Source organism: Podarcis pityusensis (assembly GCF_964106645.2).
Source record: "Podarcis pityusensis genome assembly, chromosome: 10".
NCBI lineage: Eukaryota > Metazoa > Chordata > Lepidosauria > Squamata > Lacertidae > Podarcis > Podarcis pityusensis.
Genome location: NC_138035.1, coordinates 27,481,067 through 27,508,858, shown reverse-complemented (window position 1 = coordinate 27,508,858; position 27,792 = coordinate 27,481,067). Strand labels below are relative to the sequence as shown.

The 27,792-nt window shown below is 43.0% G+C and overlaps 1 protein-coding gene and 1 long non-coding RNA gene across 2 annotated transcripts in view; one reads left to right on the top strand and one right to left on the bottom strand.

Moving 5' to 3' along the window:
• Positions 1-7,614: 7,614 nt before the first annotated feature.
• Positions 7,615-26,929, bottom strand: LOC308457738. The gene is made up of 4 exons (XR_013977099.1): positions 26,874-26,929; positions 15,027-15,122; positions 14,325-14,450; positions 7,615-7,726 (listed from the first exon to the last, which is right to left on the bottom strand). It is a non-coding gene; the product is annotated as an uncharacterized lncRNA (long non-coding RNA).
• LARGE1 (LARGE xylosyl- and glucuronyltransferase 1) overlaps positions 20,607-27,792 on the top strand; it is a 323,190-nt gene continuing 316,004 nt past the window's right edge. The window contains exon 1 of the mRNA XM_080971695.1: positions 20,607-21,711. The gene's annotated coding sequence lies outside the window, so the exon portion shown is untranslated. The remainder of the gene's footprint in view (positions 21,712-27,792) is intronic.

Here is a 27,792-nt window from a genome sequence, read left to right as displayed (position 1 = left end):
GTATATTTGTGTGACTGTACTTTATTGCACCTTGCCTGCTTTGCAAAACTCTCTCTCTGTGTGTTTGTATGCTAGTTTATAGATTTGTGTAGCGCTTATCACCGCGGTAGTTATTGTGATGGAACGTTTTGATCAATGTTGTAAGCATTTTCCTACTCATAAAATCATTCGATATTTACATTCTGTGAATTATACTCTCTCTCTGTGGTTCCTGCAAGAAGCTGAAAAGGAGGTATGTTACAGTCTCACTCTTATTAGGGTATCTTCATTCGAGAGTCATAGAAGAAGCCTTCTCATTCTCATGCACCTAATCCATGCCTGATAGCATCAATAACAATATTTTGTCAGTGGTTTTCCATTTATGTGAAAGCTGTTAAATGGAAGAATGCCCACATACTCACTTTCATACTGTCATGATGGCAGGTCTACATCTGATGAATTTCAGTTTTAGCTGCAAATAATCCAATATAACCCAAGACTCCTGTCCAATACTAATTGTACTCATTCGAGTAGGCCCATTGAAATTAATGGACAAAACTAACTTAGGACAGATCCACACTTAAAGCACAGCCACTGCACATTTAAAGCACATGACTTCCCCAAAGGATATTGAGAAATGTAGTTTCCACCTCACAGGGTTACAATTCCCAACACCTTTAACAAACTACAGTTCCTAGGATTCTTTGGAGAAAGCCATGTGTTTTAAAATGTGTCTTCAGTGTGCTTCAAATGCATGTCATGGATCTGGGCTATGTTAAGAGCGCTATAGGAAACATTTCTGAACCAAAATGGTATGTGGTGGATGTAAATAAAGGTAAGAATATAAGAAAAGCAGTGCTGGGTCAGACTAAATGTGCATCTTGTCTAGCATTCTGCTTTCTAGTCAGATGCTTCTGGGGAGTATAAAGGGCTGGAGGAATAGCAATCATAAAACTCTGCCCCAGTGATCATACAAGTCTTGTGGTTTTTGCAGGGCAGTGGAGGGAACACAGCAGGGAAGGGGTAGAGATGACATAGCAAGCAGATGAATAATTATTTTTGTTTATTCTAAAATATTTAAATACCACCTTCCTGCTAAAATCAAAATAGAACCTAGTTAACAAGGTTTAAAAGCAGAGAGAGAGAGAGAGAACAAGCAAATGAAATCATAAAAATAGACCAAAACAATAGAAAGAACAAGGCGGGGTAGTGCAGGAAAAGAACACAGCAAAGGAACATTAACTCTCAACCCCAAAAGCCATCAAAAACAAAGTCTAGATGTGGATATGTGTCCTTAAGTTGTCCCCCCCCCAAAAAAAGGGGAGTAACAGTACAATCTTGTACAAAAGTATTCTCCACTGAGTTCAAGAGGGATTATGTAAGTATTTATAAGCTGCATTGCATTATGGTCTAAAAGCGGGGGTAGGGACAAAATTTCAGCCCAAGGGCCACATTCTATTCTAGACAACCTGAGGGCCACACGCCACTGCTAGGTGAAGCCAGAGGTAAAAGTGGGTGGATGTAGTGTATGTATCTTTGTAGTGCCGGGCAGTTTCTCCACACCTTCACACACCCCTCTGTATTCTCCACCCAGACACGCAAGGGTCATTATCAGAGTTCAAGGACACATTCCATTCAGGCAAAAACACACAAGGAGGGTGTGGCACAAGCAAAGTGATGGCCTGGGAAGAGGTCCAAGGGCCAGGTGGAGAGAACTGGGGTGAGGGGCATGAGGCTCCCCACCACTGTGCTAAGGAGTTAAACAAATACACTTGGCCAGGTGCAAAATGCCAATACAGTGGTACCTCAGGTTAAGTACTTAATTCGTTCTGGAGGTCCGTTCTTAACCTGAAGCACCACTTTAGCTAATGGGGCATCCTGCTGCCGCCGCGCCGCCGGAGTACGATTTCTGTACTCATCCTGAAGCAAAGTTCTTAACCTGAGGTACTATTTCTGGGTTAGCGGAGTCTGTAACCTGAAGCGTATGTAACCTGAAGCATATGTAACCTGATGTACCACTGTATTTCTATGAAAGGGCTTCCTGTGGTTGTGGGGAGACTGGGGAGGGGGAGAGAAATCCTATTGTAAAGCTAGAATGGAGGGTATGCATTGAATGTAGATCAGAAAGGAAATATGCATCCAGCGAGTTCATGCCCTGTCCTTCAGTAGAACTTCCAAAGTCTCCGCAGGTGTACCCAAAATGTGCTGCTTCCTAAAATAGACCATTCATTCTATTTCAGTATCTCCTTTTTTACCTCTCTCTCTCTCTCTCTCATCTTTATTCTAGATGCTAATGCCTAGCTACTAGTCATATGTCACATCTCTCCCACGACACATCATTCTGAAAGCTCAGGCAATCATTTTCAATACTTCCTAAGGAACTGATACACCACTGAATTCTGCAGACGGACAGTGTCTAACAAGAAGAAGCCAACAAAAGGGAGGCAGCAGCAGCAACCTGCTGCATTCTGGAGGTGTCAAAGCTGAATTGAAACATGGAACCAGATACATGGGAATAATCATTTTGGAAAGGGGGGGGGGGATTGCAACAGTCAAAATGTTATTTTATTTTTATTCATGAGGACAGGGAGTAATTCTCTTGAAGCTTTACCTCCTGTAATTTATTATCTTTCATCTTATTTGTACAGCAGTGAGGATAGAAGAGGATAAAAGCATTATTCCATTGCCTCTGTTCCGTTCCCTCTCTCCCTCCCTCTCTTCCTCCAGATAGAAGAGACATAGTGTAAGCAGAGCCAGTTGTGACACCAAAATACAGTATTTTTGGAACAATGAAGGTTGCATAAACATGTACGGTTTGAAAGAAACCATCAGAGGGAGAGTGAAACAAAGTAAAACATGCTGATTTACCTATGGTGGCCTTTCCCAGACCTGGTACCTCCCAGATGGTTTTGGACTACAATTCCCATCACCCTGACCACTGGCAATGCTGGCTGGGGCCAGTAGGAGTTGGGTCCAGTGGGATTTGGGGGCACCAGAGTGGGGAAGGATGCTCTATATATTCTCAATGGGTAGAATTCACATTTAATGTTCTGCCAACTTTTGCCTGTGGTCCCATCCACCTCTGTCATGTAGCCTTTGGAAGGTTATCCAGAAGATACATACCCATCAGGTTGAAAAAGTTTCCCTACCCTTGTGCTGGTATATAGTACAACAATCCCCCTTAACAGTTATATGGGCAACCATGAGCAGTAGGACTGAACTTCCCATTCAGTCTTCCTAGCATTAACACACACAAAGGTAATTTTTCACTGCTCTGTAGGAGAGAAGCCTCCAACCGCTTTCATGTTCCCATGCAGAGACAATCTATCCACCAGTTATCATACGCTTTCAGGCTAACTTAATGTAGTTGCAAGATTTTATACAAAGTTAAGAAAGTATAGCCCTACCACTGAATAATTTGCTGGTCTTATCACAGATATTTTGTATTCACAGGAAATTCCTCAGATGTTTTGCCTGAGGAGAGACACCTCCTCCCCCACTCCCTCAAAATATATATATACTGCTTTAAATTATGCTTTAGGCAATTTTTTTGGTGTCTACTAGCAACTGGATGCTTTGTTCATCATAATAAACCTTGAAGAGATGGAGATCTGTTTTGTTAGCCACATCAAATGGGGTGGTGTTTCTTGGCCAAATATCCAGAACAAGTACAAAACCTCCCATGGCTGCAATGCTAGAAATCCCAGTACTTAAGCTTTGCTTAAGTCTATGTGGAGTCTAGGCCTCAAGGGTTCTGTGCTCCTTCTGACTCACCAAGATTAGAAAGTATGATGTTTATAGCTTCCGAAAGGAGAAATTCTTTGCTTTCCAAAGGGTCATAGCACTTGCCTGTAGCCCTAGATTTTCCTGAGCTATCATAACAATATTATTATGTAGCAAGGAGTTTATCTGAGGTCATTGTGGTATTAGTAATACTTTTCTTCTAACTTTTGTCTGGTTGGACCGGAATCACACAGCATGTGCACAATTTCTTGCTCATTTTCATTTCTGCAGACGCTACTTTTGACGAGAGCGTGCCAATTAGTACCCTATGTGATTTTCTCATTAGCATCCGTAATCAGCCAGAGGAATGCTAGTAGCCACATTTCCACCAGTCAGCTCCCATTAGCCCTGAACAATTCAGTAGGGCCCAGGTTACGTGACCCATTTTATGTAATTATGTGACAGAACTTCTCAAACTCCGTTTCCATCACTGCCGCTTCTCAGCCCATTTTGTTCTTCAGGCTTATCTCGACATAAACTGAACTTTCTTTTTCTCGTACTGTCCTCCGGTTTGAAATCTTCTGGGCACTGGCCTTGCTGAAGCTGTCAGAAGAAAACCACAACCTTTTGACTGATGAGAAAGAGACATTTGAAGTCAATGGAATTACAACATCGATTTGCACCAGCAGCAGACAGCTTATTCTATATAGAGAGAAAAGCAGATGAGTGTTTGGTTTTTCAGGGAATATGTCCATGGTACATATACCACTGTCATTTAGAGACATGGGAATTCACATAGGGAGGCATGGCAGATCCAATTGCTATATCTATCTTTATTCAGCCTACAGCAACAGCCTACAGCCTACAGTTTCTTAAAACAGGATCTGTGCTATTAACAGCTGCATGAGAACTAGAAAAGCAATGAAGCTTTTGACATTTCTATGCTACAGCAAACATCACCACTTGATTTTATGCAGCTATCAAAGTCACAAAGCCTTTACCCATAAAAAGATGGCAACCTTATAGTACCTGCAACAATGGATATTCTTGCATGCTGTTGGGAAGAAGCCATACCACCATTGTGAATAAATCCACTCAGTCCCGGCTTCTTAGCACTGTATATATATGAGGAGACCCTGAGCTTGAAGCTGAAGCCTGTTCTGTCCTGCTCAATGTTAGTGGCGCTTCTGTCTTCCATGAATTTCTGTAAAGATTTAAGACTTCATGCATCACAAGGAATATCATATACACAGAGCTATTTTTCATTCATATGTCCATGAAACAAACCCTAGACCCTGCAGTCAACATACTTTCTACAGCCCAGGAGAATGCCCTCATTTATACTTAATGCTAAACCACGGTGAACATTAACCATAGTTACTAAACCATAGTTAAAGCTGTGGCATCTGGAAAATAACTTAAACATTGATTTATTATTATTTATTATCCACCCTTCACCCTTCACCCTAAGGTTCCAGAATATGCCACAGAATAGTTAAAAGCACCAGTGGGAACAGCTGAGCCTTGAAAGTATTTTAATTTTTTCACTGCTTTTCATTCATGGATCAGTAGTTTGGTGCAGTGGCAGACAATTTCACCTAGGACTTTCACCAGCAATCTGCAATCCTCCTAAGAGTTGAAAGTCTAGTTACCCTTTAAGAAGTGAGTTCGCCAATAGTGGGTGGCGTCTAGGAGAGATGGCTTGGAGCAGGCTTCCTCAACCTTGGCCCTCCAGATGTTTTGAGACTACAGTTCCCATCATCCCTGACCACTGGTCCTGCTAGCTAGGGATCATGGGAGTTGTAGGCCAAAACATCTGGAGGGCTGAGGTTGAGGAAGCCTGGCTTTGAGGCAGAGGCTCAAGGGGCTTCATTTAATTTCCAGTCCTTGCTGGAGCAAGTAGCTCACTCAGAGCTCTCCATGGTACTGTAATGACACCATTTGCTGTTTGAGCAAGGCAATCTCAAAATTCCAAATGAATTACATTGTTGTTTTGGATACTGGCCCTGGTATCAGAGACTTCACTTTCAGAGATGGTTTGTAGTGTTAAAAAGTGGTTTCCTTGCTTATTGCATCTCTATGCTGAACATTGTCTGCTGACTCTCAGTGAGTTGCCAGTTCAATTGTGCATCATTAAACTATAGATCTTGCACCATCCTTTGGAGGCTGGTTCAGGTGAGCTTAACTAAGACGGCAAAACCAGCACAAGAAAAAAAAATTGGAAAAGTTCCTGGACATGCAACTATTACTCAAGTTCTGCCAGATGCAACCCAGTTTGAATCCTGAGCCTTCCTGCTTTAAGCACTAAACTGCAATATTCATACTGTGGTGTAGTAGCATTATTTTAATGGCTTCAAGGAAAGCCAGCCAGGTAACACTGAAAACTGTAGAACTGAATATCTAGCTTCAGTTTCTGCCTTAGGAAGGAAAATTCTTTCTGATATTGCTCACCATACAGATTGGAATCTACACTTAGAATAGCAGATTTGGAAATATAAAATGTTTATACAGGGACTTGAATTTAGTTTCCCAGTCTCCCCCTTTCTGTGAAGAGCTTGTGGTTTCTCATATATTTTTTATTATTATTATTATTATTATTATTATTATTATTATTATTATACCAGGCAGAGAGCCTTCTTGGTAGTGGCACCCACCCTGTGGAATGCCCTCCCATCAGATGTCAAGGAGATGAGTAACTATATAACCTTTAGAAGATATCTGAAGGCAGCCCTGAAGCTTTTTAATGTGTAATGTTTTACTATGTTTTTTATATAAGTTGGAAGTCACCTAGAGTGTGGGTTACAAATTATAAAATTAGTAGTAGTAGTAGACTGGGGATGTGCACATGTATTAAAACAGGTATAAGAAGCCTATAGCTTCCCAGATGTTGGACTGCAGCTCCCATCAACCCCAGGCAGCATGGCCAATAGTTAGGGATAATAGAAGCTGTAGTCCAGCAATACCAGGCAGGCCATAGGTTTCATACCCCTAGACTGAAACACAATTTCCTTGAGTTCTGCAGCATTGGTGTTTGTTTTACTGATCCAAACAGCAGTTGGCTTTTCAGGGCAGGAGAGGGAGCTTGCACGATCCCATGTAATTTTTAAATTGAAGTGCTATCACACACTTTTCTCATAGATACTCAAACGTTCTGACAAGTTGCATTGACTGTGACTACTTTACTTGTTATGTCTTGAAGATTCCACTCCTGGCAATTGTGCAGCTGCCTGCCCCTCTTGGTGCTGTTCCCTCACTTTTCTCAATACAGAATGACAGTGGAACCATAAATCAATGAGTGATGGGAAACTGAGCCATTAAAAAAGTGTACCATGACTTCAGAAAGATCTATTGATCATCTAGCCATGACCTTGAGCTCTTGGTTTCACAACAAGGACAAAAATTCAGTGCAGACTGTAAGTCCATTCAAACTCAGTAGCGCTGGCAATTTGCAATTTTCACAAGTGGGTTAGTTTGTAAAACTTGCTTTTTAGGGAATGTGTGCTTTCAGCTGAACACTTTCTTTTCACAATTCAAAACAGTTTCTTAGCATATGGCATTTTCTAGCATAGTTTAGGGAGGTCCTGACTATATTTTATGAGTACAAAAAATACTTTGCTTTGGGTTTCAAAGAAGTATCACCCAGTCTAGCCTTGCTAAGGGCTTCAACTGTTGCTTGGTTAATATGGCAAAGGAAACAAGTTGTCACACTGGCATCACTTCTATTATGATTGGTTTGTTCCCCCAGTTATTTCCATCACCTATACAAAATAGGACTACCCCATTCATTTCTCACAATGCATTACACTATTTGCTATGAGGATGGAGGAGGGAAGGAAATATATATGTTATATATGCTATCTTGAGCCCCATTAGAAGATTTACATCATTAATGACTATGACACACCCGTGGGGAGGGATGCCATCTTGTCCTTCACTTATCGCAGCAAAATGCCTTGCGTCAGCTTTGAAAGCTCATCCATTGGTATAGCCAAGTTCATCAGCTCAGACCCCAGTAATTCATGTCCTTTCAAGATCCACAGAATATAATAAAGTGGGGAAGGTAGAGAGAAAATCATAGGGTCTAGCAATGTTTGGAATCATAAAATGCCGGCAAATTGTTAAACACAAAAGCAGAGCTGTTTGATACTGACAGGCTAATTGCCATTGGCTTTGCTGCTATCATGTCGCTCGACCTAAGCACCAGCTTTTCCCAGCAACCGCTGATGAGGATGAAGAAGATTATCCCTTGGCACTGACAGTTTCCCTGCTGAAAAGAGGTGACCTTTTCTTTCTCAGTGCTGTCAGGGATATCCCCAGCTCTGCATCCATACCTACTCAAAAGCTGACAAGACTATATAACAATTTATCTGGGGGGAAAGACTAGGCTCATCTCAAAGCTGGAAAAGGAAGTGGATGGGCATCTCTAATTTACAGATGTCTGTAAATAAGTTCATAACCTTTAGCATGACACTCTTAATCTCAGGGCCGTGGGTTTGAGCCCCGTGTTGGGCAAAAAGATTCCTGCATTGCAGGGGGTTGGACTAGATGACCCTCATGGTGCCTTTCAACTCTACAATTCTATGATTCACAATTAATATGATGCCTCTTACAGTATATCCGCGTCCTCTTCTTCAGATATTTGTAAGAAGATCTGCATTTTACATTTACAGTACAATATCACTGTAACAGTCATGGCTTTCACCAGAGAATCCTGGCAACTGAGGTCTCTTAGGAGAAACCTTATAGTGCTATAGTTCCCAGCACACTTAACAAACTACAGCTCCCAGCATACTTTGGGGGAAACCACGGCTGTAAGAGTGGTAAAAGAGTGCTTTAAATGTGTGGTGTAGATGTGGCCATCTACATTACAGACTATATTGGCCCCATCTGCACCATACATGTAAAGCACTATGGTGCCACTTAAATAGTCGTGGCTTGCTCAAAAGAATCCTGGGAAATGTAGTTTGTTAAGGGTGCTGATAGTTAGGAGACCTTGATTTCTCTCACAGAGCTTCAACTTGCAGAGTGGTTTAACAATTGATCCCTCTTCCCTGGGAACTCTATGGTTGTTTCTTTATGAGTAGGCTAAGGAAGGACCATGATATACTGAAGAACCAAAGTGGTAATAAGCGTCCAGTGCGCAGTTTGACACAGAACCTCTGACATATTAATCCAGCCCATCAGGAAACTGCACGTGAACACATTCAATTAGAGTGGGCGGAAGTGCCACAGCATGCAAGCATAACTTGGGAAATTGAATATTTTCCTCTTGGCAGAATAGTCCTAATCAGCACACTGAGGAGGAGAGACAAGCTGTCTGTTCCAAGTGTTTTAAGGCAAGAATTGGACCTGGTGGTGTTTTGTTTTGTTTTAATCCACAATGCTTCTTTAGCTGTACATACAATTAGTTTCACCTTCACTCTTCTGTTGTCAAACACATCCTCCAGAATCTCATTCTACCCAAGGCTTCAGATCTTTTCTCAAGGCCCTGTTCCAAGTACACTACCCTTTTTAAGAGAGGTGCACTGTGCTTCAGCAAAGAACATGATATTTTCTGCAGTAGAGCCCCAACTTTAGAATGCAGACACCTGTCCAGTGCCAACATTGCCAAGCTTTGCAACATCTGGCGAAGACCTCCCTATTTGCTCAAGCAAAGATGGGAAAACTGTGGCCCTCCAGATGTTGTTGATTTATGCCCTCCCATCATTCCTGACCATTGGCTGTGATATCTGGAATGGATGGGTGGTGCTGTGGGTTAAACCACAGAGCCTAGGACTTGCCAATCAGAAGGTCGGCAGTTCGAATGCCCGCGACGGGGTGAGCTCCCGTTGCTCGGTCCCTGCTCCTGCCAACCTAGCAGTTCGAAAGCACATCAAAGTGCAAGTAGATAAACAGGTACCGCTCTGGCAGGAAGGTAAACGGTGTTTCCGTGTGCTGCTCTGGTTCACCATAAGCGGCTTAATCATGCTGGCCACATGACCCGGAAGCTGTACGCCGGCTCCCTCGGCCAATAAAGCGAGATGAGCGCTGCAACCCCAGAGTCGGTTACGACTGGAGCTAATGGTCAGGGGTCCCTTTACCTTTACTTATCATTCCTGACCATTGTCTGTAATATCTGGAATGGATGGGAGTTAGAATCCAACAATGTATGGAGGGTCACAGGTTCCCTATCCTTGGGTTAAGTGGCTTTGGGAACTTTTCTCTATTCTGTTCCTCCCGTCCCACCCCCAGATTTTCAGTCACTTCATTTCGCTTCATTTATCTGTTGGTTTGAACTAGTATAGGCTAGCACTACCACCTTAAAGAGGCAGCAGGTACAGAATCGGCTTCCAGGACCAGTTATATATACTTGTGTTGATCTGCCCTACTCACCAACCTAGCAGCTGCATTCTGCCCTGACTGCAGCTTCCAGCCCAGGAGGGTTAAGATATATTTCAAATAAGAATGGGCTTCACCCAATTCAGTCCACTCCTCTATGGGCTTTGATGCAGCTATTAAATGTTGGCAGTGAATCCTCATTTTGGGTATCATAAATGCACTGGTTAGGTGCAGAAGAGCCTGTGGCCAGGAGACTATTCATGATTAATTTGGTTGGGTGGCATTGGACTTGACAGATTGCTTAACAATATTTGTTATTTAAATGCCAGAGTAGCTTATTTTAGTATCTTAGTTTAGTGTGCTTGGCTCTGGGACTGATGCATTTGTTATAGGTATTCTCTGAATTTATATACCTGGCAGTAATTTCTACTGTCTGGCAGCCACTCTCTGTCAATGACTGAATGAGCCTTCTCTCAAAGAAGACACAATTCTTCCCTCAGACTAAAGCCAGTTCCTTTCTAATTAGCACCATGGTTCTGGGGTCTGTAATGGTAAACCTTTCTGAAGTTAATGAGGCAATTCTGGGAACAATTAAGCCTTCCATGTATAAAAGACACACAATTTTAATGGAAATGAAGTGTTCCATTTTGAGCAGGAGTAAAATCTTCATTCCTGCCTCAGCTATAGAATTGTCTGTAAATCTGGTTTTAAGATACAATATTAAACTATGAGTTAAATATAGATACATCCTCTTCTTTCTAGTATAGACAGGAAAGGAAGCGAATGTTAATTACAAATAGATGCGAACTAGTTCATGTTTTCCTCAGTGTCATTACTTGCTCACATTACATTACGGAGCAATAATTGGAGAATCCATTTATTTATCCTTAGCATCATGCAGCAAATGATATTATCATGCAGGATAAAACTTGTCCATGGTGCTGCCATGATGGAGGCTCATAGGAAGGATGTGGTGCTGAGTAAAACCAGGCGGTAAGTCAGATATTGGTTGGTAAGAGATAGCTGGGCATGGTTGGTGAGAATGTCTGAGCATGCGGTTTCTGTATGAAGGATTGCTAAGAATGTGTTTGGGAGCTGCTCCTGAGCTGTGGAAATGTAGGTGAAGCTTCTATAAATGTGCCTTGTATATGTGGATTTTTAAATTGCAGTATAGTATTTTATTTGCAATTTTTTTTTAATGCTTAAGAGAATATATTGTTTTCCTGTTAAGTATGCTACCCTAAATGTGGATCCTGTATTTGATTTTCATTTGCAATGCTTTGTTTTTACATTTTGTAAGGTTTTATCTGATATTTTAAGATAGGTTGTAAACTGGTTGAACATTTTCTTTGGAGGGAGGAATGCAACACAGAGATTATATAAATAAAATGAATAGAAGTGTGTCAATTAGACAGCAACAGAAATTGCAGTAAGGTATTAGCATTTTGTTCATGCACAAAGTAACAGCTCTTAAGGAGAGCTGGTCCTAAAGCAGGATCCGTCCAATTTTTCCTAGTCTCTCTGGTCAAATCCACACCATACATTTAAAGCACATGGCTTCCTCAAAAGAATCTTGGGAACTGCAGTTAACCCCTCACAAAACTACAATTCCAGAATCCTTAACAAACTACAGTTTCCATTATTAATTGGGGGCCAAACAATGTGCTTTAAATGTATGGCATGCATGTGACCTCTATCTGCCTTGTTCCACTGTACTTAAAGATAAGCCTGTAAAGATCATTTTCCACAAAACTGAAACTAGCTGTGTTGGGCTTCTGCTGCTGGCTCTGACCCTTAGCAATGGGCCTAAAGGACAATTTCCCTGTGCGTCCTTACAATTTAAGAACATAAGAAGAGCCCCACTGATCTATCAAGTCCAGCACTCACAAAGACAACTCAAAAGGAAAACCTGAGCACAACAGCACTTTCTCCAATTGTGGTTCCTAGAAACTGGGATTCAGAGGTCTACTGCCTCCGACAGGGAAGACAGAGCTTAGCCACAGTGGCTACTAGCTATTGATAGCATCAACTTCCACGAATTGAACTTTTGTGATAAGAGCCTAATTTATCAGATGGAATGGAAATTCCAGTGTGGTTGTCCACTTGCTTGTTCTTCCTGTTTCCCACCTGCTTGTCTTGCTGCTCCTTCTTATCTGCTTCTTTTTACATTACTTCCCAGCCAACTTGTGGTGACATCCTTAGTGCATGACACCTAATATAATTACCGGTAGGCAGCTTCCAGGTTCAGCTAGCTACTGCACTGAAACTCAGACCACTATTTTAACTATCAAGTTCAATGGCATTGCATCCTTTTCCCAAATGCAAACAGATAAAAATGTTTCATGGCTGGCTGGCTGTTTCTTTCTGTCGCTCTCTCTCATACACCAGTTAAGCTTAGCCTCACACAACTGGAATACAAGGTACAATGGTCTCCCTCTGCAAGACTTTTAAGATGTGTTATAGTATCAGAGGACAATATACCATACTGGTTAATAGGATTCTGTCAGCATAAGTGAATGAATCACTCCTATTCCCAAACACTCCCCTCCAGTCTTTGTTTAACAACATTTGCACTTTCCTGGGTCTCTGTTGCCATCATGCAATAGACCTATTTACTTTATGATGTGGGGCTTGGGCTTGCTTTCTGGAAGGATTACATTTGGTCTATTTTCTGTTGCAAAGCTTTCAGCTGTACTCTGATGGAAAGCTGTCCTGCTGATCCAAGGTAGGTAAGCCCTGCATGCCCCTGCTGTAAATGTAATTGTGTTCAGTGCAGTGGCAAAGTGGGAACTGGATGTTTAGTGCTTAGCACATTTCCTATGAAACACCTCACAACCACCTCCCAGCCTTACACACCTCCTGCACGCTCCCTCAGCCTTCTTCACGTTTCAAAGGGAAGAATCCAGCACTGCTTAGGACCTCTCCACAGGGCCTATTACCGCAAACAATACTCTTCTTGATTCATCGTATCACCAGAGACTTGGGTAGTTAAAATCAATGGTCCAATTCATAAGTTGTGAGGCTATGTGGTAAACCACATCCCCACGTTGGACTCTTGCACTGCCCCTGTAGTATACAAAAGCTCCCATCACAAGGAATTGCCTTGATCACGTTGCATTATTGATCTGCTATGTGGAAAAGATATAAATGTAGCTGCAAAGACTGCACATTTCCCATGATGTTAAGGGCAGAGTGCTGTGTCCTGCTGGGGAGATTAATAATTTTATTGGTTCATGTTCCCACATCCTAATGTTTTATGTCACATTATTCACATTACTGCCATTTTTACCATATGTCAAAATAGGAACAATACTTTCCCTATGGAGAATGATGTGGTTCACTAGGAAAATTCAGAATTCTAAGGTTGTCTCTCTCTGTGTGTATACATTCATATATATATATATATATATATATATATATATATATATATATAATTTGAATTCAACCTGTGTCCGTATTATTTAAGTTCCTTTTTGTAATTTTTATTCAAGTGTGTATCCCCCTTTGTTAAACTTTTGCTTGGCAATGGCCTGGTGATCAATTACCAATAAATGAATTCGAAATATGATTCCTTCAACGCTGGAGGTAAAGGAATTTCAAGCAGGGCCTCAGATGATGACCGGAGTGAGTGTGAAGGAAACTACAGAGCAAGGCAGTTACTAATTTGTGGAAGAACTTTCTCTCTCTTTGTTCAGTTCTTGTTTTGTTTTAGAAGATACACCCACGATACTGGACATGAGAGAGAAATTTGCAGCCAACTGCCTGTTTAATTAGTACCAGGGTGGCCATGTGTCCTACTTTACAGAGGACATTAGTGAAGTGCAGCCAGGGGACAGTCCTCTGCTTAAAGTGCTGACTGGTCTAAGTCTGGTTTAAAAATAAATAACCATAAGCAGGATGAGCAGGGGCCTTGAAGCTGTCCATCAATAGCTGGCACCTGGGCAGCAGGCTGAGCAGGTACACAGACCACCTGGTCCCAGTCTTCCACACGATGGTGAATTGCATTGTGTTACTATTTAATTTAGTCATTTCTAAATTTGCATTTATGCATATAAATTAACAGATGCATTTCCCCCCAGACTTGTGTTCTCTATTGTCCTCTTTTGGGGAATGATTTTTCTCTTGCTTGGCAATACATAAATGGCCACTCTAATTAGTAGACATGTAAGCATTGCATTGCAGGAGGTTGAACTAGATGGCCCTCAGGGTCCCTTCAAACTCTACAATTCTATGATTTGATGATTGGAAAATACATGTGCATATGTTCTCAAACCAAATTATAGGGAAGCATAGTAATAGCTTACTAACCAGGTAGCAAACCGCTGGATAACTCAGAAGCTATTGGTTGCACAGGCAGATACAGATGATCAGAGCCCTTTCCAATTGGCACTTTCTTTTGCCCTCTCATTTGCCAGCCACTCTAATTCACTCTATTTATTTAGAAAATTAATACAACATCTTCAGTCAAACATGGGTTCTAAAGGGCAGCATGCATAAACGTTCCAAGTATCAATACAATATTAAAACAATCAATAGCAAATCAAGCAATGTCATAAACATGGAGAGCTAATAAACCAAAACCATTCAGACAGCTAAAACCATATAGTAAAATTTAAAAGCCTTGGTTTCTTAACCAGGTGCCAAAAGGAATACCCTATCAGCACCAGTCTTTATCCCCAATGTTAGAGGCAATGTGCCTCTGAATGCCAGTAGCTGTGAATCACAAGTGAAGAAATTGCCGCCCCCAATGGTTCCTTTGCAGCCATGAGTTTATCTGCCCCACATCCAATACCACATGTGCCAAATAAAAATTGCACCTGGACTTAATTTAGTCTGATATATACTATCATCTGCAAGCAATGCTCTTCTGCATTCCACATAAGACCAAAAAGCCCCCAGTCTCTATAGAAAAGAGTAAATGGATAAGAGTCTGATATCAGAGAGAGACATATTCAAAGAAACTAGTGGGGGGACATTTCAACCTCTCAGGACATTGTGTTACTCACCTTTAGGGGACTATTCTTGAAGACGAAACTTCAAATAGAGTTTCCAGTATAAAACCACTGAAATACAACTTCTCAAGAAGTTCTATCACCTGGGCCCTGAAACGAGATAATGGGTTTTTATCACTGCAGGTGTTCATTGGCATATCAATGCCAGGATACTTGTACCATCATCCACACTGCTTTGTAAATGGTCACCATGATGATTTACATAAAACACATTTAATATAACCGTAATAGTTTGGACTTTTTGCATTTCATTTCTCTGTTATCTAACAGTCCCTCTCTCCACCAACCACCATATAGATACCTACCTGCCAGTTTATATACCTGATTAAGCAGATTGTAGTCTGAAAGCTTGGACCGTAATACATTTGTTATGGTTTAAGGTGCTACAAGACTTTGTTGATTTTCCTGGAATATACTTACATTGCTACCCCTCTCCTCTGAAAATTGTTTTGTGGTTGTTGGTTTTAAATTGATTTCTTGTTCAATTATGTTTGTAATGCTTTCTCATTTATGTGTGGGAAGGGTTAACAATGTTTTGATCCCTATCTCCAACCATCTGCAGAGAGTAGGAGATTTAATTTCAACACCTTTTGAAAGTAAAATGAATTCAGCCAGCCATGTTTTATAGGCGCTAGCTACACAACTTTTTTCCCCCTGCCTAAAAAAAATAATTAAAAGATTACAGCTGAAATGGTACATCTCATAGGGTTCTGGTAATAGAAAGCTCATTTCATAATTTGACTCTAATTGCATTGACAAGAAAGTTTGGAGGAGGCAAAGAAATATGCTTCCCTCCACTCAAAATACAGGGAAAGAGCCATGGATCATAAGAGCTCAGCACTAGAATCTGTTTTCAGTGTTCCTAGATTAGTATAGGGATGAGTTAGTAATACAGGAGCTGCCTCTGCGCATGTGCAAAGCAAAGTACAAGTGTGTCACAAGCAAAAAAAGGGGGAGTGAAGTTACCATGCAACATCTGAGTAAATTGCATGGACATGATCTGGCTGCACAAGTAATTTCTCTTGCGTAAATGCAACAGAGTTGGAAGCAGGGTTAAGCATGCATAAGCCTATAGGGTAGCTTATGACATATATTTGCATATGGTGCTGCCTTCCTTTTTTTGCTATGGTGGGGGAGCATATCTTTAGTCCAGAAGGGAGAGAAGGATCATAGCAGTGTGGAATATATTTCCTTTATCTCCTGATAGAACCCATTAACATAGCCAACTATCGTGCATTATTATCTTGAGAACCAGCAGGGCAAAATCCTGCCACCTACCTCTTCATGCTCCCTGTTACATTGAGAAACCTTGAGGAAACTGGTTGAATTTGGAAGCTCCCTTCACATTTACACTGCAGAATAATCTGCTTGCATTTTAACTAGCCTGAAGGATTATGCATGGTGAGAGGAACCACATTAAACTAGTTGTGTGATTCAGATGGGGCCCCTACTGGAATGAAGATCTCAAGACCAGATTGTGGCCGTATTCACATAATCTATTTACAACACTATGATACAACTTTAAACAGCCATGAATTCCTACAAAGATTTTTTGGAAAGTGTGTTTGTTTATGGGTGCTGAAAGTTGTTAGAGGCCCTCTAGTCCTCTCAGCCACAATTTTCAGAGCGCTTTAACAATCAATCCCTCTTCCCGGGGAACTCTGGAAACTGTAGCTCTATGAGGAAAACAGGGGTCTTCTGACAAATCTCAGCACCCTTAGCAAACTACGGTTCCTATGATTCTGTTTAAAGTGGTATAATGCTTTAAATGTATGGTGTGGCTCTGGCCTGTGTTGGTAATCAGTACCTGATCCTCTGCCCCATTGCCCCAGCCCCCAAATCGGTGTCCAAGTCACAACCTCTTCAGATCTCTTCAGATGGTTGCTTATTGACCCATTGCTAAGTGCCAGCTGATACAAACCCAATGAAAGTAATCAGTCCCCAGGAGTAAAAGTGTGGCCTATGAAGTTGACAAGAGTAGTTCTTTTATTTCATATGCAAGTCACACAACTTGTATATTATCACGTAAGATTGTTTGCTTTATTGTCTAAGTAAATGCCAATTAAGTGAGAAGCAGTTTTTCCCCCCTTTTGCTTTTATTGCACGCATTTGGTAGCTTTTATGGTGACTCACAATTCAATAAATAGAGCAGCAAATCATTACTTTCTGCCTTAGTCTGATGATTGATTTGCTTTTCCTGGGGAAAGCTTCTTTATGGCTCTTGTTGCCTAGACTAGAGGAACTTCAATCTTTTAAGCCAAATTCATTTGTGGTTAAATACCAGTGGTTAACCATCTACTCTTTATTTCCTTTGCCACATCCTAGACTACTTCAAACATTATGTAAATGTGAGGGATTTTCAATGGTTAAAATATACATACACGTGAAGCATTCTGCCACTTCCCATAGCTTGAATTGATTCTCCCAGGCGCAATTAGAAACAAGATAGGAAAGTACCTTAACTTCCACAAAAGTCAGTCCATTTGGTTCAGCAGCAGTTCTCCAGGGTTTTAGACCTTTGTCTTTTCCAGCCCCACCTGGAGTTACCAGGTACTGAACCTGGGACTTGCTTCATGCAAAGCACCCCTTGAAACACAGTCTTTTCCCACATGGTACAAACTTCTATAACATTTCCTTTTTCAAGAGGCTTGGTTGTTGTTCATACTTTGGTATCTAGCTGACTATACTATTTGGAGATGGAAAGTGAGGACACTTGCCCCAGTGATCTTGTTTTTTTGTTTTGCTTCATGTAATGCATTCAAGTGGCTAAAGTATTTTAGATCTCTTGAAACTCATTCAGATACCTTCTCCTTTGCCTTCTCCTTTGGCCTGTGATTTCATTCTAGACAATTGGAATGTGGCTATGTTAAAAGGCTATGTTAAAAGACTGCTTAAGTGCCAGCCTTGTTCCTTAGTACAGAATAATTATCTAGGGTAGGGTGCTTGCAGTTGTCCTCCTTGCTTGAGAAAAGAACTGCCAGCATATCATAGAGTGTTTCTCCAAATCATCATTTCTTGTTGGAACTCAGCAGCTATTGTAGATTTGCCAAGATATTTTTCATATGGTTTTCCGGGGTGTCATTGCATGTCAACCATCCCAGTCCATAACAGTTAAATGATATCACTGCCATGTTGAGCTTTATGGTATACTTCAGTTCATCTGATATAACTCTGACTGTAAAGCATTCAGCAGTGGGCACTGCTGGAGGCAGGATATTAGACTTGATGGACGAATGCCTTGATGTGGTATGGCAAATGCTATCTTCCCTTAAGTAAACAGTTATGAAGTTCAAGATATTTTGGTAGACTTTGCTGCAAAATATTATTTTTAAAGCTCCTAGATTTCTTTAAACCTTCAATAAAACACTCCCCACTCCTAAGCAAGCCACCCTATTTAAGTGGCTGTTGCAAGGAAACAACTTAATATTTGAAGTATCTGTGGTAGTCTAAAGCGTTCCGAAGATGTCATTCCTCCCCATAATTTTCTGTTACTGCTCTGGAAAGTTTTTTTTTAAAAAAAGCAGCAGTGAATGTTTAGTTGTATCATTCTTTCCCATGAATATTTACATTATTATTCATGGCATATATGCTCACACCTCCACCCCCCATGTGAAAAGGGTGGGTGGGCTAAATGGAAACAACTCAGAGGGTTTTAAAAAATAAACTGTTATTTGTTAAGTGCTTCTCTCAGCTGCTTAAAATGTTTTGTTCTCTTTATGCTGAACTCCTTGGGCTATTCTCAAACAAAGGCTCTTTCTTAATAGGTTGATTTATGGCAATAATCCACTTTGCATCCCCCTAATGGAGGGGAAGAAATGAGTTAGAAGAACGCTGTACTTTGCAGACAGGTGCCCCTGGTCCACACATGTCAAAAAATAAGGTATCACAAGAACAAACTCTGCTACATTTTTATTCATTTATTATTTTTATTTTTGAAGAAATGAGTTCAAGGAAGTGGCATTAAAATCTGACATGTTAATGGGACCAGGACATTAGATATTATTTTAATATGTGGAATATTGACATTTTGATGGCAGCATAATTATTAGATGTTATTTTGTTGCACTGAAACATCATGCACCTGTGAGCCATTTGGGATTAACCCATTGCAGTACATCTCTAATGAGGAAAGAGAGGGAGGGAAAGTAGTTCAACTCTACAACTGTGAGTAACAAACATAAAAAGGAAGGGATCTCGATTTGAAACCAAGGTCAGACTGGTTCAGGGCATAGCTGTCAACTTTTCCCTTTTCTTGCGAGGTATCCTATTCGGAATAAGGGAATTTCCCTTTACAAAAGGGAAACGTTGACAGCTATGGTTCAGGGACAATTTTAGCAGTCCATTCCTAAGACACCTATATTTACTTTGCTGGAAAAGAGAGTCCAATGGGAGGATGGCTAGGTTCAATCTCTAGGATCTCCAGGTTAAAGGATCAGGTGATGGGAAACCCTCTGCGGGAGACAAAAGTAGCTGGAAGTCCAGCAGAATAAGGAGTCGCCAACGCGCTGCCCTGCCTGCTGCTGCTGGGACTCCTCGGGGCTGATGGGAGTTGTAGTCCAAGACATCTGGAGTGCTCCTCACTGACTTTGTCCTCCGCCTTTGTCCCTGGAAGTGCACAGAGCGATGGCAACACTTAGCCAGGACTAGACACAGGGCGCCTTAGCGCCGCGCGAGTCTGCACAACAGGCTCATGAGGGGCTGAGGGCGCTAACTTCGCCGCGTTGTCCCCATGGAAACTGCGGAAGACCGCAGCGAGCTCGGCGACGCTAAAACTGCCTCCCCGCTTTCAGAGCCCTTTGTGCCGGGCTCCCTCTTGGCCCCAGAACTTGCACAGGGCCTCCCCCCGCTCTGGAACACGCGAAGGCGTCGTCGTGTGAACGGCTCCGGGGAGGGTTTTCCAACCTCGTCCCCCCCTGTGTAACTCCGGCCGGCCCAGCGGAGCGCAAGAGGCGGAGGAGGGCAGGACGGGATCCGGCGCTTCTGTCGAAAGGAAGCCCAGACGGGTTCCTGAGTGGCCGCAGCCCGCCCGAGGGAGAAGGAGCCACCTCCAGTTCCCTGCCTAGAGACACACGCACATGGCTAGAAGCTGGCGGCCGTTTTTCACTCGGATTATTACAGCAGCCTCTACTGCTCCTTCTAGGCTCCCATAAGAAGCAGGAGGCGGGCGCGCGAGGAGCCGGAGAGCGTGTCCGCGCTGGTGCCCGCCGTTAGCACTTCGCGGGGTTTCTCCGGACTTTTTCCTCAGCGAGGCACCGCCTCCGCCGGGAGGTGCGAGAAGCGGGACAGAGAAGAAGCGGAAGAGCGGGGAAAAGGCTCGCCCTGCGGCTCTTTCCCCTCAGTCTAGCCCCCGCGGTGAGGGGAAAGACCCTCTCCGCTAACTCCCGAGCTCCGCTCCCTTCTCCTCTCTCTGCCTCTCTCCTCAGTGAGGCGACAAGCGAGGGGAGGACGGCTGGAAGGGGGAGGGCTCTGCAGCAGGGGGCCGCTCCTGGTTGGGCCCCGGCTCGCCGCCTGTCACAGGGCGGCGTGTGTGTGTCGGCGGGCTGGCCCCGCCTCGGCTCCTCGCCGCCCATCCCCTCCGCTGCACAGACAGACATGACACAGATCCTCAGTGGCTGCAGCTGCCGCTGAGCGAGCGGCCACTTCCTCGGGCTGGGGCGGGCGCGAGGGCGCGCAGCCTGCTGGCAACGGGAGCTGAGGCGGAGCGGCGGCGGCGCCTTAGTCGGCTTCCCCCTCAGCGAGCAAGACAGAGAGGGAAGCAGCCCGCCTGCCTGCCAGTAGCCACACTAGGGGCCAGCCTCGCTTAGCGCCGCCCGGAGCCCGCCTGCCTGCCTGCCTGCTATACCTCCGGGCGGGGGGCAGCCCGGCTCTCCCGGGAGCGCCGAAGCCGCTGCCGAAGTGGTGGCACTTGGAGAGCCGGCGGGGCGGCGCGGCGCGGCGCGGCGCTGCTGGGAAGGAGAGCGAGTGACTGAAGCGCCGCCGCCGCCAAGGCAGCCCGAGCGGCACCCAGCGGCCACGCAGACCGGGCTGCCTCGCCGCCGCCGCCTCTTCGTTGTCCGCGACCTTCTTGAGGGGCTTCCCCACACCAGCCTCTCCGAGCCCTGTCCGGGCCTGGGTTTCCCCCGCCCGGCGTGCTTGCAGGCCCCGGGGAGGCCGCAGCGGAGCTAACGGGACGTGCCCCTCCCCGGGCCAACCGCGCGGGCCGCGCGAGGGGGCCTGGGCGCAGCGCGAGGCGCCCGGCGGGCCACGGGGGTTGCCTCCCCCCCAGGACAGCATGGGGGAAGGAGGAGCCGGCAGGCCCTGAGCAGGCGACCGGGGAGGGGGGCTCCCGGTTCTCCCTCCTCCTCCTGCTCCTGCTTCTCTCCCCCCCCCCCTCCGCTGCTCGCACGCAGATCGGACCAGCTGAGCTGCCTTATAGACTGGGACCGCCGGAGAGATCCTCCGAAAGCGCTGGATCGGCGCCTGCTTTTCTCGCGCAGCCTGAACCATCGCTCCCTCCCCCCGCGAGTAAATTAGATTGGTAGAAAGAAGGGGATCTGCGTCTGTTCCGGGTGCCTTTGGTTCCGAGAAGGAGCCCAACAGCTGCCCGGCTTAGAAGCGGCCAGCCTCACAGGGGATCCCCCCTCCCTTGGCAAAGCACCTCTCCGCAGCAGCAGCAGCAGCAGCAACAACAACAGAGAAGGTAAGAGGCTGTTTGGGGCTTGGGCGGTGATGCTGAGCCGGGTATTGCTCTGTGAGAAAGAAGAGGGGGAGCATCTTCCGTCTCTTCTTTCTTTCTTTCTTTCTTTCTCCTCCGTATTCCCCTTTAAATAAGCGTGCGGCCCGATCCGACGCCCATTTTACGTGAAAGAAAGTCCCGTTTTGTTCACTGGAGTTCATCCCCAAGTAGGCGTGGATGGAATTCCAGCCTCACTTCTGCTGCTGCTGCCTCGTTTTGTGTGTTCTTCTTCCTGACGAATTGGGCTTCTTTTCGAGATACACAATCGCAGCCATCTCTCAAGAGCCGCGCTCCTTTCTGTGCAGCCCATTGTTGTTTGCACGGTTACTCCGAAGCAAGCCTCCCAGATTTCCGTGAATATTGGTAGGATCGCAGTTGTCTTGAGCCGGTCGAAGGAACGCACCACCGCCAGTTATCTCCATTGGCGGTGGCTAAAAGGAGACCGGGTTTGATTTGGAAGGCAAGTCATTTGTCTAGGACTGGATTCATTCTCATACACTTTGCTCAAAAAATAGTTATGATGCTTATTGCACGACCAAAACATACAAAAGTCAGGAAGATGGCAGTTGCCACCTGCATTCACTTCACTGATGTGCAAAGGATTTCCTTAAAGTCACAGAGACCTCAGTAAGCAAAGAAGTGGGCTATTGACTTTATTTACTTTTAAGTGGTACTTGCTGTTCAGAAAGGGTGTCATTTGGGTGTTGGTACTCAAAAACAGACCATCTTCAAAGTGAAGCTTTAAGACCCCCATGAAAGTAAAGAACAAAATGTTTGATGGAACTGAATCCTCTCAACATCACCGTTGAGTTGTGTGTAACTTGTGAAAAGTATCCAGGGTGGAATGGACAGAAGAACCTGTTCAGAGCTTATGGATAAACTGTTGTCTGTTGAGGTCTCAGTATGTGTGTGTGGATCTTAGCCACCAAGTAGAGGAACAGATTTTGTGGTTGGGGAGAAAAAGGAGGCAGATAGGCTCTCTTTGAACCTTACCATGTATGCTGAGGAGTCAATTACTACTTGCTTCAATTCTTGAACCATTCTACTAGCATAGGTCATTAGGATTGCAGCCTTAGGGATTTTGTTTTGTTTAATGTGTGGAGAGATGAGAATCTTGGACAGCAAAACCATCAAAGCCCTGGGCAGGAGATATTGATGAAGAACTGTGCTTAAATGTGCAGCCCTGTGTATCTTGAAAACTTGCCTATTCCGCAGGCTAAAAAGTCTTTGTTGTATACCTTGTAAAATAGATTTTTTAAAAAAGTGTTTCTGCTGTATCAACAAATAATTGCTGTGTATCTGCATGGGGGGCATGAGGAAGGAGGGAGGGAGAGTAATGAGCATGCTTGAAAGGTCACTTCAACATTTCAAGAAGCAAGCTTTCTGGCTGGTTTGACTTAAGCGATTAGGTTCAATAAGGAGTTGTCACATTATCAGCTGTGTCCACTTCTTCTCCAGGATGAATGGGCTGTAAACATTATTTCAGTCCTCTCTGAATTTATTAAAGTCAATACCCTCTTAATAGACAATCTGGTTAAATGGGACACTTTCAAGGAACAGATTGCTTTCAGCTAGATGGCTGTTTAATTGGGGCGGATTCTTCCCTTGTACTGCTTTAGGTTTGGTGTCTTGGACAGATTTCTGCTGTTATCAGTCTGTGTGAATTGTGTCATTTAGTTCATTTAGCTGATCTCCTTGGGGAACAAATAAACAACTTAGTGACTCTGTAGAGATAATATGAAGTTTGGCAGTGCTTCATGTAAGTGCTGTTGGAGAGGTTCCTGGTTCATATTATGTATTCCAGAGCCCATCTGATATGCTTCTCTTCTGAGCATTACCTCAAATTGGGGGTGGGGGGTGGGGGCTTTCCTTTTTCTGTCTTGCCTTCATTTAAAAAAGAAGAAACAACAACTACTGGGCAGGTGTGCTGTTGCCAGCTAGCAACCAAAGGCTTTCTTCCTGGTTGACTGATGTTAGAGGCATATGTGAAAATGGATTAATTAAACTGCAGCAGAATTTTGAGTAGTTGGCACTGTGTGCATGTATAGAATAGCACTTTGTCATGTATAGAATTTGGTTAGTATGGGACCTGTGAGAACTTGGCAGAGGGGTGTCTAATGCAAGGTGTAAAAAATGCATTTCGCATATTAAAAAGTGCTACATAAATTGGGCACAGCTTCAGTGTAGCTGGGATTGGGTATATCAAACTTTGCATGGGCTGCACATTGTTTGGTCTTTGGACAGAACAGCTCAAGAAATGCTGCCTTTTTTAGTCTGTTCCTAAGCATGTTTATTTGGAAATACATTCAACTGAAATAATTGGGAGTTACTACCAAGTAAATGTGCGTTAGGATTATGGATATTAGACTTACTGCATTAGCTAACAAATGCATAGAATGGGGAATGCCATCCACTATGCCAGAGCTCATTACAAATCATGATGTTATGCCAGTGTTGCAGGCAAATGTGCCAATGCAGATGTTTTGAGTTGGGGAGTCATTATTCAGTGTCTCTCCCCCCCCCCCACTCCAAATTATTACTTGAAAGTGGAATGGAGAGGGGTTTGGCAAGGGCACAAATTCTAAACCCAGAGTCCTAGTACATCATTTGGAAAATGCCAATTGATCAATGCTTCCTGCCTAATGGAATCTTTCACAGATGCTTTTTCTTTCTCAAACTGAGTTGGAGAGAACTGAAATGGCCATTGGATTGGACCTCAGTAGTTTGAGTCTGGATCTTAATTCTGGAATAGGTTCTTAGACAAGTCACACAATGTTTATTGTCCTAGCCTTAATACACCTTTAACCACCCTCTAATATTTACTTACTTTTCAATATTACTTGGTGTTTTTATAAAAAACCATTCTTTCAAGCATACATATGCAGTGGAGATTCTAAATTATGCACCTTACTAACTGTATGTACCTGAGAGTAACAGCTAAATCAGAGTAAGTGTATGATATATACATGTGTACCTTCTTGAAACTTGGTTTCCTGTCTGTTGATGGTGACTCCCACAGGAAAGGGGACTTGTACATGTGATTGAGTTAAATTTAAAATGTCATATAAATGACTATTTATTGACAGTTTTGCACCTAAGAAGTACAGGAACTTTGATAAATTAACCTAAGGTTGCTTACACTTTCGAGAAGTGCTCTGCTGGAAATGGCAATATTTTAACTTAACACAGAAATAGTGCTGAGTGTGTTGCTATTTGTATTCTTCAGCCTCTTACTTCAGCAATATGCTAGAGGGACTAGTATTGCTACTGCCTCAGCCCCTGCCCGCCCGCCCCAGTGTTGGAAACCTAGATACTGTCACAATAAGCTGCTATAATAAGCGAGAGTACCAAGCCCTTATTGCCAAGAGGTCTTGTGCTTAAGACAAATTGGTATCTGTAAACACTTGCAGCAGAGGGAAATATCTTAACTAAACCTAAGCAGATCAGAATGCTGAGGTGTGATATTGAGCATGAAGTACCAAATGGTAACTTGCAAAGCATTTAGATGCAGTCTCTCAAGGTGTGTGTGTTTCTAAGGACTCAGAACTGACTGTGGGACAGGCCTTGTCAACTACAAATCTATAATAACACACACAGATCTGAAGTTTAAACTTTCCAGGTCTTGGATTGTCCTGCTGTTTTGGTTGTCTGTGGTGGTTTACAAATCCTGTGGTCAGCAGGGCTTAGTGGCCATGTAAAATCCACAATGAACTTACTGCAGAGTCATTGATGGGCTAGTAGCTTTGGGGGGGTGGTGAGAACCCACAAATTAGTTAATGGATATTAAGGCTGGATCCTCACATTGCCTTTGTTGCTTTCATATATCCTGTCTGGAATGTGTGCTGTGGCTGAACATCTCCATTGATGTAACCCATTAGCAAATACTGTTCCTCTAATATACTTTGGAAATGCGTAGGGAAGAATATACTAGTGATAGAGGGCTTAAACTAATCGGCAAGGGTCTGGCTGCTCTCCTCTGTTTTCACATAAGATATGATGGATTTTGGGTTGCATTATACAGAAGGATAATAATCCTTTCAGATGTTGGAGTATGTGTGAAAGAGAGCTAGGAATAGCACTGAATATTAAAAAGCCAGATACCGTCTGCAAGCTATTGAACTTTTCTGGAATTCTAAAGAGTGTCCTCTCAATAAACTGCAGCGCAGAAGAAGGTAGAATTTATACTCCGTGAGCTTATAACAAAATATTTGTGTCCTTTTCTGGCACAGAATGATAATTGTAAGTACATTTTCACCCAGGTAAGGTCATTCTCTTGACAGATAAATTGTGTTGGTGCACAGAACATCTCTCCTGTGAGTTTTCTTGAGCATATGTTGCTTTGTACGTCTCTTGTGGAAATGAAGCGTTCTTATAAATTCTGTACCAAGATGCAGTGCGTTACGAAGCCTGCCTAACCTGCACAGGGATATTCTTGTTCATTTTGACAGGAGTAATTGCATGTTGCTCTTCAGAATCCAGTCCTTTTTAATGAATATTTTTCCTTTCTTGTAACCCAGATTTCAGTGCAAACTGGCTTTGGAAAGTGAGTAGCTTTTTGCTTGGTGATTCAAAAGCTGATGGCTGCTGGTGGTAGGAATTCATCACCTACTATAAAAACTGTTCAAAGCGGCTTATGAAAGGAAAACAGCAATGCATCACAAAATCAACAATCACAAAACAATTTTGTAGCAGGAATAAAAAAAGTAGGAACATAATAGCAAATGTAACAACATACAAAGAAAACATTTTGATACTATGAATGTAACAGCATTACATTGGCAACATTACAATTCCTGAAAGTAGCAAAAAAAAAACAAGTTGCACATTCTCTCTAGAAACAAGTTGCACCTTCTTTATAGAAACATCCCTCCTATGATGTTACCTATAAACAATGTTAGAAATTCACATATATAAGCTAGGTGCCCAATGGCTCCTTAAACTAGGGTTACAGTCACCAAAACTGAATGCATAGTTTCCATTTTGGGGCAAGATGGCTCGAAAGTCATATTTTCAATATGACTTTTTGGTTCCTGAAATTCATTCTGATTCTGCAGATAAAACATAACAGATTCTACAGGATTTGTTGCCAGTCAGGATTTTTAAGTTTCAACAAATTTTTTGCTTACATTACATGTAGATAGTTGTTGCATCCCACAATCTGCAGCTGATGTTTTTGTTTGTTTGTTTGTTTTTTAAGTGACTTCTTCCTGAGAATATTCCTGCCAATCAAGGTTCATGTAGGCAGTGTGATGACATGCTGCAGCCAATCAGATTCGACAATATGACGATGTCACAAAGCCAAGTCAGAGAGAGGACAGGAAACATTGTCAGGAGTGTTTTTCAACCAGAATGCTGTTGGGTATTCTAAGTTTAGAAAAGTAAACTAAGGGGGACATATGAGGTTCATAAATTCAGGAATAGTATGGAGAAAGTGCACAAGAGCCCCCACCCCACTCCCAGTACAGCATTAGAACTCTGGATCATACGATGAAATTTGTTGGTAGGAGATTCAGGGCATACCAAAAAGGACCTGTGGAATTCACTAACATATGATGTGATGATGTTTTAATCAAAGGTTATAAAAATTCATAGGTAGATACTTTTATTAATGGTTTATTAGCAATGGTGTCTAAATGAGATTTCCATGTTCAGAAGCACTGTATCTGAAAATAACAGATGCTGAGATGCACACAGTGAGTGACTGCTAGTGCCTCCATGCCCTGCTCATGACTTTCCCAAAAACATTTGGCTTTCTTTCTGATAAGATGGCAGTCTTTAAAAAAAAACACAAAAAACTTTGGTACATTTTAATTAATCTTTGTGAAGTGTCTTGGAGATGAAAAGTATTTTGTAAAATGCTGTGTTTTCGTTTTAAGCAAATTATTTTTGATTCAAGAGGCTTGAAACTAGTCATGATGTTTATTAAGAGCTTTGGTTCATTCCTGGTAGCGTTTGTCGCAATTGCGGACTTTGGAATACAATTTTGAGGTGTATAAAAGACCTGGTTCTGAAGGCAGAACTCAAAGAAACCGCTACAGCCATATT